Consider the following 15,331-nt stretch of genomic DNA (forward strand, 5'->3'; position numbering starts at 1 on the left):
GAGTCGGTCTTAAATAAGATCCTCTTGAGATCTGTATCTTTGAAAGGTATTCTTTTTTGTTAATAAAAGTTTGTCAGTAAGACAAACTGAAGTCTGCCTAGAATTAAGCTACAGTGTGTCCATACATTTGTATAAGATTGTTGACCTTGCTGGGGGAAAAGATAGTAATTCTTTGGATTATTATTATTTTTTTTGCCAAATTTGGGGTAACACAATTATCACCAACATACTTTAAAACAGATATTTTTGTTGGTGATGGTGCTGGTGGACTTTTGAAGGAAAATTCTCTGTATGAAAACGGGAATTGACAAGTAAAATCAGTGAAATGTTTAAGATCGCATAGTTGAAGGCTCTCAGACCCAATAAAATGCTAAAATTGAAAAGGATGCTAATCACAGTACAGACTGAGAAAACACACGCTGCAAAAATAGTAGCTACCAAACGAATATCTTTTTTAGAGCTAAAAGTCACTGGGATTACTATTTAGGGTTAGACTGTTAGTGAAACATGGATTAATAAAAGACAATGAAAATGGAATCAGAATTCCTCTGTATTCCTTAAGAGTGATTGATTCTAGGATTCAGCTAACTTTAAGCTCCTGATCCAAGATAAGATTTTAAAAGGAATATTTATTTCCAATCTTTTTAATGCTTTCAAGACAATAGATGTCACATCTGGCTTCTGGAATAAACACCTCTTTCTGCATTTGTTATGAGAGCTGCTGCAAATAAAAGACAAGACTGGATGCACTTGGAATTCCAGGTCCTGGGGTGAAACCAGACTCCTACTGAAGCAGTTATGAGGCTCTGGATGTGGGAACCATTAACACTACCAATCAGGAATGAGCCCCTGACAAGGCACTGCCCACCCCTGGAGGGTAGCACCGGCATTGATAAGGCCCAGAGCCCCTAGGGCATTCAGGTTCCTAGCCTGTCCTGGCAGAAAGGACTTCTTGTAGGGACTGTTGATCGTGAGGGACCTAATTAGGGAAACCCAGGTGATTGTGTTAAACCCAGAGGACAGGGAGAGGTGGGAGGGGTCCATTTTTGTCTAAGTTGCCAGATCAAAAGTCAGAGGCAGCTTCAGACAGAGCTGGTCCCAGGTGGTTGCTACACTGATGGACTGCAGATGAGCTGTCGAATTCATCTCTGTTTTTTTTCTTTTTTTGCGGTACGCGGGCTTCTCACTGTTGTGGCCTCTCCCGTTGCAGAGCACAGGCTCCGGATGCGCAGGCTCAGCGGCCATGGCTCACGGGCCTAGCCGCTCTGCGGCATGTGGGATCTTCCCGAACCGGGGCACGAACCCGTGTCCCCTGCATCGGCAGGCGGACTCCCAACCACTGCGCCACAGGGAAGCCCCCTCATCTTTTTTTTAATGTAAAATCCTTGATGCAATCCACTTCAGTTTGTTGTTGTTGTTATTGTGTGTGTGTGTGTTTTGTTTTGTTTTTGGCTGCGCTGGGTCTTCGTTGCTGCGTGTGGGCTTTCTCTAGTTACGGTGAGCAGGGGCTACTCTTGGTTGTGGTGCGTGGGCTTCTCATTGCAGTGGCTTCTCTTGTTGCGGAGCACGGGCTCCAGGCACACGGACTCAGTAGTTGGGGCGCACGGGCTTAGTTGCCCCGCGGCATGTGGGATCTTCCCGGACCAGGGCTCGAACCTGTGTCCCCTGCATTGGCAGGTGGATTCTTAACCGCTGGACCACCAGGGAAGTCCTTGAGTTAATCTTTGATACTGCATGCTGACCCTGTCTGTGACCACTGGACCCTGGCAGACTACCAACTAAACAGTGACTAAACTCTGACTGGTCTGTCCAGCTGTGCTTAATCCAGATCAGTAGCCCTGGGACCATTTATCCTTTAGTTAGCACTAGGAGGATGATCCAAACGCCTCTTTAAAAGGCTTCACAGATGCCTGAGCCTTCACATTTACACTGGATTACAGGTCCAGCTGATGCACCAATCCACTTTTTTTCTACTACAATTCCGTGGAATCTAGCTCCAAGCACCAAGTGGCACATCATGGGTTCTCAATAAATATTAATTGACTGGCAGATCTCCATTAGCAAACAGCCATGACCACCATTAAACAGTTACCCTTCCTTCCATCCGTTTAGTCATTTACTCATTCGAAACATTTATTAAGTGCCAGTTATGGATCAGAACTGTGTTAGGCACTGGAAAAGCCAAGATGATGCAGGTGGTGTGTTCCAGGAGCTCACAGGCCACTGAAGAGTCCTGGAGACATGGAGAATCCTGTATCCACATAAAGAGGTAGAAGCATCAGGTCATCTTTATCACACTCCAGTCTTCCAGATGTCTTGCTCCAGATCTGCCTCCTTCAAAGAACTGCTCTAATCATTTTATTCTTAGAAGACCACAGAGTTGATCAGACCTAAAAGTCTGAGCAAGTAGTGTTATTACCAGGAAATGACAAATGACACAGCAGCAAAGGGCAGTACCGATTAGTACTTGATTAGGGGACCAAGCTCAGCTGAAACAAGGACTTCCCCTGGTGATGTTCCAGGGGGTGGGGGTGGGTAGGCAGTAGCCAAGACCAAGCATGAGGAAAACAGCCAAGGAGACAGGAGATGGGAGCTTGGGGAGCAGTTACTGCAAGGATGCAACCAAATTCTGCTGAGTAATATCTGTCTTGGATGAGGTCATTCTCCTTACCCTCCAATTTTATTTTTTAATTTCTGAATATAAAGTTGTAATATACATTAATTTTAGAAAGTCTGAGTAGTATGGAAAAATACAGAAATGATCATATCCCACCACCTAGAAGCAGCCTCAGCTAAACATTTAGTATAGTCAGTACTTCCCTACTTGTTTCTTTTTTTAAATAATTGAGATAATACTGCTCTTAAAATTTTATAACTTGCTCTAAAAAAATAAAGCTTCATAAAAAACATGAATACTTCATAAATATTTCAATGGCTACACAGATATGCCATTGGACAAATGTTTAATAAGATAATGAACTTTTCTCTTAGTAAGAAGTTTTCACTATTTTTCCTAACTTTATGTTGCTATGCATAACTCTTCGTTCAACATCTTACATTTTGGAAGGTTACCTTAGTGTGGATCCTCAGAAGGATCGCTAGATCCCAAGACATGAGAAACTTAGAGTCATAACACATACTGCAAATTGCTTTCTAAATAAAGCAGCTTGAAATTAGAGCAAAAAACGTTTTGTCATTTAGAAGTAGTATGTGAGAGTGCTCTTTTCAAAACAGCATTGGGAATTCTTGTTAAAAATAATCTTTTCTGGGCTTCCCTGGTGGCGCCGTGGTTGAGAGTCCGTCTGCCGATGCAGGGGACACGGGTTCGTGCCCCGGTCCGGGAAGATCCCACATGCCGCGGAGCGGTTGGGCCCGTGAGCCATGGCCGCTGAGCCTCCGCGTCCGGAGCCTGTGCTCCGCAACGGGAGAGGCCACAGCAGTGAGAGGCCCGTGTACCGCAAAAAAAAAAACAACAAAAAAAAACAAAAAAAACTTTGCTAATTGTTTTGTATTTCTTTTGAAGTTAAACAGCAAAGATGCTAGCTATTGACCAAAAGTTTATGCTTTTTTTAAAACATAAATTTATTTATTTTTGGCTGTGTTGGGTCTTCGTTGCTGCACGCGGGCTTTCTCTAGTTGCGGTGAGCAGGGGCTACTCTTGGTTACAGTGCGCGGGCTTCTCACTGCAGTGGCTTCTCTTGTTGCGGAGCATAGGCTCTAGGCGCACAGGCTTCAGTAGCTGTGGCACACGGGCTCAGCAGTTGTGGCGCACGGGCTTAGTTGCTCCGCGGCATGTGGGATCTTCCTGGACTAGGGCTCGAACCCGTGTCCCCTGCACTGGCAGGTGGATTCTTCCCCACCAGGGAAGCCCTCTCACCTTTCCTTAGCGTGAGTTTGTACTAGGAGGGAGGCGGTGGTCCAGCCAGGGACTACTTCCCAGTCCACCCTGCATCCCAGTGTGTCCAGTGACTCAGCGTTGCTGATGCACTGTGGGCAGGAGAGATGCGTGTCACGTCCAGGCCAGGTTTTCTCAGGAAGCATGTGTGCCTTCTCCACTTACTGTTCCCCTTCTGGGTGGCTGAGGAGGGTCCTGTGGCCCCAGGGGATGGCAGAGCCACAAGGTAGAAGAACCTGGATGCCTCAGTCATCATGGGAGGAAAGCCACTGCCAGCTAAGCACAGCTGAATTGAGTGGACTCTTTCATGAGCAAGAAATAAATGTTTATTACATTAGCTCACGGAAACGTTGGCAGTCACTTGTTACAGTAGCTAGCTTTATCCTCCCCAATATAGGTATCCACATAAAAGATGATCATACAGAGAGGACACCAAGTGCTCCTTTTCTTTCATTTTAACTGTAGAAGCCATATATACGTGTCACAATGAACATGAAAAATGCATTACCTAAAAATTAGGAATGGAATTGATGTCTAACATAACCACACTTTCAACCATTCATCTATCCATCCAGGCCATCATTTAACAAATATTAGGGGTCACTCATGTGTAAGACACTGAGAATTGGTTTCTGTGATTTCCTAAGCACATTCAGATGACCCCCAAATGACCTAGGCGCTGGGTACCATCCTACTTAGAGCCGGTGGCAGTCCACCCCACACAGACGTATCAGGAGCACTTCCGTTAGGGAAGGAGGTGAGATTTCGAGGTTGTGCAGCTCACACACGTTTAGGGAGTGTGGACAGCCACTGCCCCCAAGGACAGTTTTGGGGAAGAGGGTCCACAGGCTGGATTGAACCAGGAACGTATTGGTTATCAGGGTGATCCATGGATGCTCTGAGACCAGAGAGAAGAGAAAGCATCCTTGGGAAGAGCCAAGATGGGGGGATATGAAAAGTCAGGCGGGAAGTGGTCACGCGGATGCGTGAGCAGACCCTCCGGCGCTTCTCGGCAGGCAGGACAGCGAGGGCCCTTTCTGTTCCTTGATGAGGAGTGGCGTTCAACAGGTCAAGTTCAGAACAGTATTTTTTTTTCCTGTTACTACTTTCTGGTTTTGAGCTGTATCTTGGATAAACCGAGGCCCGCTGTCTTGGTTTGTTTAGCCTTTGCCCCCTCAGCAAGTTCATGTCCTTCTGGTATGTCATCAACTCAAAAGTCTCAGTCCAAATTCTCCTCTAAATACCATCGAAAGCAGATGTGGGGGAGACTCCAATTCCTCTCCAGCCGTGAATCTCTGGTTCCAAACCACAGTGGTGAGGCAGGCATAGTACAGACGTAGGAAGGACAGAGCGCCCAGCACCTCCAAAATCCAACAGGGCAAGGGTGGGTCACACCTCAAGGTTCAGGGATAACCTTGGGCTCAGTGTTCTGGCCTCTGGCCCATCTCACGAGGTTCTGCCTTCCAGACACACTGGGACAGGGATTCTGGAGCCCCCCTTTGCAGGGCTCTAGAGGGCCTGCCCCGGGGACTTTGCTGGGTGGGAGCCCAGGCATGCGGCTCTCTCCACGGGAACTCACCACACCACAGCTGAGTCCACTGGCTCCCCTCTGCTGTCCCCGCTGGCGTGGCCCTAGCGGGGGCTCTCAGCAGGAGCCCCACTCCCCCCCTCGGTTCTCTGCCTGGACCTCAGGCTCTTGGAGGCATCCTTTGAAGTCTGGGAGGAGGCAGCTATGTCCCCATAGCTTTGCTCCACCAGGGGGGTGATGGAGTGCAGGGGGTGGGGCAGAGCCCCTCCTTTGAAATCGGTGGACCCCAGGCCCTTGCTCTCAGGGCCTGTGATGGGAGGGGCAGGCCTGATTCTCACAATAATTGATCAACAATTCCATCTTTGTCATGTCTCTCCCCTTGCTTTTTTTTTTTTTTTTTTTTTTGCGGTACGCGGGCCTCTCACTGTTGGGGCCTCTCCCATTGCGGAGCACAGGCTCCGGACGCGCAGGCTCAGTGGCCATGGCTCACAGGCCCAGGCGCTCCGCGGAATGTGGGATCTTCCCGGACCGGGGCACGAACCCGTGTCCCCTGCATCGGCAGGCGGACTCTCAACCACTGTGCCACCAGGGAAGCCCTCTCCTTGCATTTTATTATAAGCAGTCAAGAGGCATCGGGCAATTTCTCTGGCACTTTGAAATTTTCTTGGCCAAATATCCAGTTTCACCCCTCGAAAGCCGTACCTTCCACAAAGCCTCCGAGGTGAGCATAATTCCTCTAAGCTCCTTGCTACTTTGTAACAAGGTTGGCCTCTCCTCCATCACTCAGTCATCTGTTTGTCACTTCCATCTGTGATCTTATCAGAATGGGCTTCCTTGTCCATATTCCCACCAAAACTCTGTTCAGGATTCCTTAGGTATTCTCTAAAAAACTGAGGCCTTCTCTAGAAGTCTATTCTTTTCTTTCTGGTCTCTGACCAGAATCGCTCTTCGTGGTCTGTTCATGGCAACTGGGCTTCTTCCAGCAGGAACCTCAAAGCTCTTCCAGCCTCTCACCATTACCCCATTCCAAAGCATCTTCCACATTCTTATGGATTTATTACAGTGGCATCCTACTCTTGGTACCAATGTCTGCCTTACTCGGTTAGGGCTGCTATAACAAAAGCCCACGAACTGGTGGTTTATACACAACAGACATTTATTCCTGTAATTCTGGAGGCTGTGAGCCCGAGATCATGGCACTGGTAGATTCCGTGTCTGCTGAGGACCTTCCTCCTAGCTGACGGCTGTCTTTTCACTGTACCTGTACCCGCATCGGCAGTAGGGGCGAGGGAGCTCTGTGGGTTCGCTTTCATAAGGGCACTAATTCCCTCATAAGGGCTCTGCCCTCATGACCTCATGACCTCCCAAAGGCTCCACCTCCTCACAGCATCACAATGGGTGTTAAACATATGAATTTGTGGGCACATAATCAGTCAACCTATAGCACCTGCCAGATAAATTATTTCTGGATAAATGGAAAATTCTTTTTCGCTTAACATTTGGGACATTTGAGTCATGGAAATAGGTGGTTTTCCTCTTTTTAGGCACAAATATTCTCTAACTGTTGACGCGGCACCGAATTCCAGGCCTTTCCCTTTCGTAAATCACCACCATGAAATTGATAAGAATGGCTTCAGAGGCCACCCACAAAGTAAGGAGGTAAACTCTGTTCCTTCTGTCCTCAGGCTTTATTTCCTCTTCCCAGGGAAATGCGTATTTGTCACAGGGCTGTTTATTCCTAGGTCTCTTAGACTCAGGGCACCTTGTCATAGCTACAGCTGCAGTGCAGCTGCTTCTTTGCATGCTTTTCTGCTTAGGTAGGAATCATTGCTTGATTAAATTAGCCACTGGAGGGCTTCATCCCAGTTTCCAGGGAAAAAAACGTCTGCAATTGTACTTTCCTGGCACATAACTGCATCTCTGCAGTTTTCAGTGGGTCATATCTATTTATACAGGTGAAATAAGGAGCCAGGGCATAGAGCTCGGCTACATTCAGAATGTTCATTTGAAAAGTCCAGAGATTTTTCTGGAAGCCTAGAGTGTATTTCTGTGGGAAACAGCATGAAAATGAGACTTGAATTGATAGGCTCTGGTTTATTTATTTTATTTTTATCTCAGGCATCTTAAAATTCATAGCAACTGTTTATACTCAGGATATGCAGTTCATTTACAGGTGTCGCATGAAAAAAACTACTTATTGTTATGTACTATCCATTACTTTTCTTCCTGTCCAATGAAAAGGCTTTTATTATAATCCAGTCTGATGGTCCAGATGCTGCACACCTTCACTTTCACAGTGCTTCCTAGCATGTTCTACAAGATGACAATAGCTATTACCAGAAGAAAATTATCGGGACCTCCAGGAGGAACAGAATTGAGTGCAATTCTTTACTACAGAGCTTATCAGCACACCAGTCTGCAACTCCTAGAGGGGCATTTCATGCACATTTGATGCTCTTCTTGGAGATGAAAAGCAAGGTTTCAAACGTTACTATATCAAAAGACATGCCTGAAAAGAGAATCCAAAACCTGAGACCATACCTCTTCTGAGAAACGGGGAAAACCACATGGGAAGTATAAATTGTTGTACTCCCTGATGCTTTTGGAATTTCCTCCTGGACCTCATTGACAGGAACCCTTATAGGCATTACAACACAGGGGCAGACCCAGCAGTAACCGGGACACCCCCAGTTTTGAAGTTCTAGCTCACTCTCCTGTAGCTGTCAAGGGCTGCACTTACCATTTTATTTGTCTCTTTTTAATTTGGAGAAAAAAGTAGTAGCTAGGGAGTCTGGTAAATGCAAACTCTTGGTGACAAATGTGACTGTGTTTGTGGATTAAAGCACATGAGCCCAGACCAGGGGAGAGATGGTCACGTAGGGAAAGAAGGAGCAGCGTGTGAGCTGCTGATTTTGAAAGAAAAATTACTAGTCTCATCATTTCACAATGAAATAACTCTTTAAATCACCAAACATAACAATAGGTAATACATACTTTTTTTAAAAAATAAAAAAGGCATTTTGTGGCTACTGAGAACTCACTGAAAATCGTGACTGGCTTTGGGCAGATGAATTGATTTTTCTTAGTTTTGATGGATCCACCCTCTAGATCATCCCGCTGTTGAATTCCCTAGTGTGAGTCTATTCTTTCCTGTATCGCTCATGTCTCTCCCCACCGAACCTACCCTCTAAACACACCAGAAGATTAAACCAAAGCAACCTGCCCTACTGGACACTTCTTTTTTTTTTTTTTTTTTTTTTCGGGACGCGGGCGCCTCTCACTATTGTGGCCTCTTCCGTTGCGGAGCACAGGCTCCGGACGCGCGGGCTCAGCGGCCACGGCTCACGGGTGCAGCCGCTTCGCGGCATGTGGGATCTTCCCGGACCGGGGCACGATCTCGTGTCCCCTACATCGGCAGGCAGACTCTCAACCGCTGCGCCACCAGGGAAGCCCCCTACTGGACACTTCTGATTGGCATTTTTATTTATCTGGGTTGAGGAAAAGGAGAGGAACCAGCATGAGCTGCCCAGGTGCATGAACACAGGACTGTGCAGATACAGACCCTCCTGTACAGGGCTGTCAGATCAAATCCTGCTGCCATAGGAAATAAAGAAGTAAACCCAGGCAGGAGCTCAGGAAAAACCTGTCACGTAGCCAGCACCAGGGGCTCTGGGAGCTCGCAAATGGGACACATATCTTCCAGACACGCTCTTCGGTTAGAGGTTTTTTTTTTTTTTAATACAATTTGAAAAAAATTTACTTATACTTATTTATGGCTGCGTTGGGTCTTCATTGCTGAGCGCGGGCTTTCTCTAGTTGCTGCAAGCGGGGGCTACTCTTCGTTGTGGTGTGCGGGCTTCTCAATGCGGTGGCTTCTCTTGTTGCAGAGCATGGGCTCTAGGCACACGGGCTTCAGTAGTTGTGGCTTGCAGGTTCCGTAGTTGTGGTGCATGGGCTTAGTTGCTCCATGGCATGTGGGATCTTCCCGGACCAGGGATCGAACCCGTGTCGCCTGAGTTGGCAGGCAGATTCTTAACCACTGCACCACCAGGGAAGCCCTAGAGTTCTTAAAGGCTGCTCTTAGAGTGGAGATGGTGGAGTCCACTGCCCTGTTTAACCCCGAGACTATCTTCGTCGCTCCTGCTGAGGTGACCCCTTTGGTCAACTATCAGATAAGCCACACCTGAGCCATCGTTCTCCTTTCCTCACTTTGTTCCTTTGTCTGTTATTCCACCTCCACCTCCCATTTTGGAAAGTTCTCTCCAGGGTTCAGAAATGGACAATGTTGGTTTGAATCTCTGATCCTTCACTTCCCAGCTATGAGAACTTAGACAAATTACTTGATATCACCAGGCTTTAATTTTCTCAGCGGTAACTACAGATAATAATAGTACCCCCTTCACAAGGTTGTTGAAGGGATTAAGGGGTAATATCCATGTAAAACACCATATTGAGCTATTATTACTACACAGCATTCACATCTCAAATTCACATCCCACTCCCTCATAAAGTCTTCTCCGATGAGCCATGTTGGAAAGGATAGTTTCCTTTGCTAATTTCTTGTAGCACTTACTGTGCTCATGACCAATAGGGCCATAGTCTACGCAGCCTTGTGGTCTAGTTATTTGTGTACATGTTTTCTCATCAGAACTAGAGGCAAGGTTTCTGGATGGCAGGGAGTGTCTTATGCAGTATCTAGCACTGTGTTATCATGTAAATTTTTATTAAGTCAAAAAATCAAATGGATATTTTAATGAATTTGTCGAGTCAATCAAAGGTGTAGGTGGTCAGAAACCAGTAGCGATCTTAATCCATTACTCACATATCTGGAGAACTGGGGCTGGGATTCAGCTCCTGGGGACCCAGAGGCACCTGAGTGAGTGGGTGCCCAGGTGTGGGAACGAGAGGCCAAGGAGAGAGAAGCCCCAGGTCCACTTGGCCGTGTCAGACCTTAGCTGAGAGAGAGGATGTTAACTCTGAACGAAGATTGAAATTTTAACTCATGGCACCAGACTGGATATAGTCGTCACTGAATCGAAACAAATTTTTAATGACTTAACATTGCTGGAGGCTTTTGGATATCTGAGGGTGACTGTAAGAATTTTTGTCCAAATGCAAGAGGAAGAGCCTGCCCCGAGAGTGGATCTGAATGGTCAGGTGGGGTTTCACACCAGGAGGCCTGCTGCAAGGTACCAGGTTCACGAGCTGACTCAGTGTGGCCTTGGCCAGTGGGACAGCAGCGAGAGATAGAAGCGTTTGCAGGGTGGGAAATGAGAGAGAAGACCGTCCCCTTACCCACGGTCTCACGGCTATTACCACCTCCATCTCTCCAGCTGCCTTGGCCGCTGCAGAGGATGTGGTGGTTTCCGAGACCCTGGGCTTTTACTTCTCTCTCCCCCAGGTGACAACCTGCCATCTCCTGTGAGCTCCCTCCCCAAGTCACTGCCCAGCTTTTGCTTCTTGGACCTCACAGCTCAAGCCAGGAGCAAACCCTCCAACGGACCAGGCTCTCAGGGAAGTTCTGATCCTTCCAAATCTCTATTAGATTGCTTTTATCCTAATGTTTCTATCGGGACGCAATTGCCAGTTGCCATGGTATTCTGTGCAAACAGAAGCTCTTTTATTCTGTGGGATGCTTTCATCATGCAGTGTCTGTCACAGAATGAACTGCTATTAGAACCAGTTTATAGGTTACACCTCTAGTTGGCAAGCCCTTGAGATTTTATTATGAGTGTTAGCTGCACCTGATATCCATTTGAGACCCAGCTCACAAATTATTCCACGTGAAATTGTGAACTCTCAATTAGGTGCCGTTGATATTGGCTTGGGGAGGAAAAGGTACATTTTGAGGGCTGGCAGAGATAGGAACTAGGTAGACTGTTTTCCTTTAATGCCTAGGGATTTGGGTAATAATTACAGAACCCAGGTTTCACTGTAGCATCATAGCAAACACTAGTTCAGCGGCCAAAGGTAGAAACTAAGTTGAGGATGGTTGTTTTGTCATCTCTCCAGCTTCCGTTTCTTTCTTTTTTTTATTGAAGTATAGTTGATGTACAATATTATATTGAATATGTTACAGGTGTACAATATAGTGATTCACAATTTTTAAAGGTTATACTCCATCTATAGTTACTATAAAATATTGGCTATAGTCCCTGGGCTGTACAATTCTGTCCTTGTAGCTTATTTTATACCAAATAGTTAGCACCTCTTACTCCCGTACTCCTATGTTGCCCCTCCCCGCTTCTCTCTCCCCAGTGGCAACCACTAGTTTGTTCTCAATATCTGTGAGTACGTCTTTTTGTTATATTCACTAGTTTGTTGTATTTTTTTATTTTTATTTATTATTTATTTATTTTTTGCAGTATGCGGGCCTCTCACTGCTGTGGCCTCTCCCGCAGCGGAGCACAGGCTCCGGATGCGCAGGCTCGGCGGCCATGGCTCACAAGCGCAGCTGCTCCGCGGCATGTGGGATCTTCCCGGACCAGGGCACGAACCCGTGTCCCCTGCATCGGCAGGCAGACTCTCAACCACTGGGCCACCAGAGAAGCCCTGTTGTATTTTTTTAGATTCCACATATAAATGATATACAATGTTCGTCTTTCGCTGACTTATTTCACTTAGCATAATGCCTTCCAGGTCCATCCATGTTGCTGCAAAAGGGCAAAATTTCATTCTTTTTCATGGCTGAGTAATATTCCATTGTATATATGTACCATATCTTCTTTATCCATTCATCTGTCAATGGACATTTAGGTTGCTTCCATGTCTTGGCTATTGTAAATTCTACTGCTATGAACATTGGGGTGCACGTTATCTTTTTGGATTAGTGTTTTTGTTTTTTTCGGATATATCCCCAGGAATGAATTGCTGGGTCATCGTTCTATTTTTAGTTTTTTGAGAAACCTCCATACTGTTCTCCACAGTGGCTGCACCAACTTACATTCCCCCCCAACAGTGCAGGAGGGTTCTCTTTTCCTCATATCCTCATTAACACTTGTTATTTGTCCAGCTTCCTTTTCTGTTTTGGCTGCACCACTTGGCTTGTAGGATCTTAGGTCCCCGAACAGGGATTGAACCCAGGCCCTCTGCAGTGAAAGTGCGGAGGCCTAACCACTGGACCGCCAGGGAAGTCCTGAGCTTCTTTCTCATCTCTGCCTTGTCATTGCCTCTCCAGTCCACTGTCACCCATGACTTCCCACTTCAGAGCCCTGAATTTGTAACTTCTGAGTAGTGTCCCCCTTTCCAAACTCTCCTGTCCTTCAGTGATAATTTATCACTGCTAAGAGAACAGCTGGAAATACGACATATAAAGCAAGCTCAAGTTATTAGTGGGAGCTAATGGCTGAATGCACGGCACTGGAGCTTGAGAGACCTGTGGGTTTTTTTTTCTCTCTCTCTTTTTATAAAAATTTATTTATTCATTTTTGGCTGCGTCGGGTCTTGGTTGCTGCGCACGGGTTTTCTCTAGCTGTGGCAAGTGGTGGCTTCTCTTGTTGTGGCTCACGGGCTCTAGGTGTGCGGGCTTCAGTAGTTGTGGAGCATGGGCTTAGTTGCTCCACAGCATGTGGGATCTTTCCGGACCAGGACTCGAAACCGTGTCCTCTGCAATGGCAGGTGGATTCTTTTTTTTTTGGCCATGTTGGGTCTTCGTTGTTGCGCACGAGCTTTCTCTAGTTGCGGCGAGCTGGGGCTACTATTGGTTGTGGTGCGCGGGCTTCTCATTGTGGTGGCTTCTCTTGTTGCGGAGCATGGGCTCTAGGCATGCAGGCTTCAGTAGTTGTGGCACACAGGCTCCGTAGTTGTGGCTCGTGGGCTCTAGAATGCAGGCTCAGTAGCTGTGGCGCACGGGCTTAGGTGCTCCGTGGCACGTGGGATCTTCCCGGACCAGGGCTTGAACCCATGTCCCCTGCATTGGTAGGTGGATTCTTAACCACTGTGCCACCAGGGAAGACCCTCTCTCTCTTTTTTTAATTGCAGTATAGTTGATTTACAATGCTATGCCTATCTCTGCTGTACAGCAAAGTGACTCAGTTATACACATATATACATTCTTTTTTTCATATTCTCCATTATGGTTTATCATAGGATACTGACAATAGTTCCGTGTTCTCCATTAGGACCTTGTGGTTTAACCACTCTGAATGTAACAGTTTGCATCTACTAACCCCAAACTCCCAGTCCATCCCTCCCCCTCCCCCTCCCTCTTGGCAACCACAAGTCTGTTCTCTATGCCTGTGAGTCTGTTTCTGTTTTGTAGATAGGTTCATTTGTGCCATATTTTAGACTCCACATATAAATGATATATGGCATTTGTCTTTCTCTTTCTGACTTATTTCACTTAGTATGATAACCTCTAGTTTCATCCATGGTGCTACAAATGGCATAATTTCATTCTTTTTTATGGCTCAGTAATATTCCATTGTATGTGTGTATATATCTATCTCTCTCTCTATATATATTGCATCTTCTTTATCCACTCATCTGCTGATGGACACTTACATTGCTTCTGTGTTTTCACTATTGTAAATAGTGCAGCTATGAACATAGGGGTGATGTATCTTCTTGAATTATAGTTTTCCCCTGGTATATGCCCAGGAGTGGGATTGCTGGCTCATATGGGAGTTCTATTTTGAGTTTTTTAAGGAACCTCCATACTGTTCTCCATAGTGGCTGCACCAACTTACATTCCCACCAACACTGTAGGAGGGTTCCCTTTTCTCTAGACCCCCTCCAGCATTTTGCTATTTGTAGACTCTCTAATGATGACCATTCTGACTGGTGTGGGGTGATACCTCATTGTAGTTTTGATTTGAATTTCTCTAATAATTAGTGTTGCTGAGCATCTTTCCATGTGCCTACTGGCCATCTGTACGTTTTCTTTGGAGAAATGTCTATTAAGGTCTTCTGCCCATTTTTGGGTAGGGCTGTTTGGTTTTTTGCTGTTGAGTTGTATGAACTGTTTGTATATTTTGGAGATGAAGCCCTTGTTGGTCGCATCTTTTGCAAATACTTTCTCCCATTCCGTAGGTTGCCTTTTCATTTTTTTTTTTATGATTTCCTTTGCTGTGCAAAATCTTGTAACTTTGATGAGGTCCCATTTGTTTATTTTTTGTTTTTATTTCTATTGCCTTGGGAGACTGACCTAAGAAAACGTCGGAACAAAAATATGCCACTCTTCATAAATTTGTGCGCCATCTTTGCGCAAGGGCCATGCTAATCTTCTCTGTATCACCTCCATTTTAGTATAAGTGTTGCTGAAGCGAGCGCAGGAGCCCTGCTTTTAAACTTTGATGGGAAAATAAACTTTGCAAGATGCTAGTGGGGCAGGGGCCCCAGCTTGAGCCAACTCCCAAGAAGTGTATTCTCATCGGGGATTTGTCTGGAGGAGAGTGGTGTCTGCAGAGCTTCAGGGAAGGATGGAAGGATGCGGGCAGCTTGATGGATCAGAGCGCAGATTCTGCGGCCAGAGGACCTGCCTGGGGTCAGGCCCCCCAGCTCTACTGCCTAGTGGCTGGTGACAATCTCGGACAAGCCGCTCCATCTCCTTTTACCACTGGGGGTGTTGGCAGTTGCATGCCTCTCAGGGGGCTTTTAAGTTGACCTCTGTAGCCCACTTCAAGCAGAGTGTGGCGTGGATCACGTGCTGTAAGTGTCAGCTGTTAATGTGGCTGTGTCTCTCCAGCCCTGCGTGCTGGACGCCTGTCGAGCTGGCAGAGAGAGGACTGCGCGACACTGGGGCACGGCGGCCCTGTGTTTATCCTCAGCCGAAAAAGTGTGACCCAGAGAGGGAAAAGATCTGTCTGCCTGTTACCTGGAGCAATGCGACTTACTGTGGTGCAGTGAAGACCCCAGGCTGTAAAGGCCCCAGGGTTCCCTCCTTGGGAGACAGTGCAGACTCCACGAGG

At 46.5% G+C, this 15,331-nt stretch overlaps 1 non-coding gene across 1 annotated transcript; it reads right to left on the reverse strand.

The window, feature by feature from the left end:
• Positions 1 to 14,586: 14,586 nt before the first annotated feature.
• On the reverse strand, positions 14,587 to 14,693 carry LOC114884915. The gene has a single exon (XR_003790974.1). It is a non-coding gene; the product is annotated as a U6 spliceosomal RNA (small nuclear RNA).
• Positions 14,694 to 15,331: the final 638 nt, after the last annotated feature.

Source organism: Monodon monoceros, unplaced genomic scaffold (assembly GCF_005190385.1).
Source record: "Monodon monoceros isolate NGI ecotype Baffin Bay Population unplaced genomic scaffold, NGI_Narwhal_1 Super_Scaffold_5, whole genome shotgun sequence".
In the NCBI taxonomy this organism is placed as follows: Eukaryota; Metazoa; Chordata; class Mammalia; order Artiodactyla; family Monodontidae; genus Monodon; species Monodon monoceros.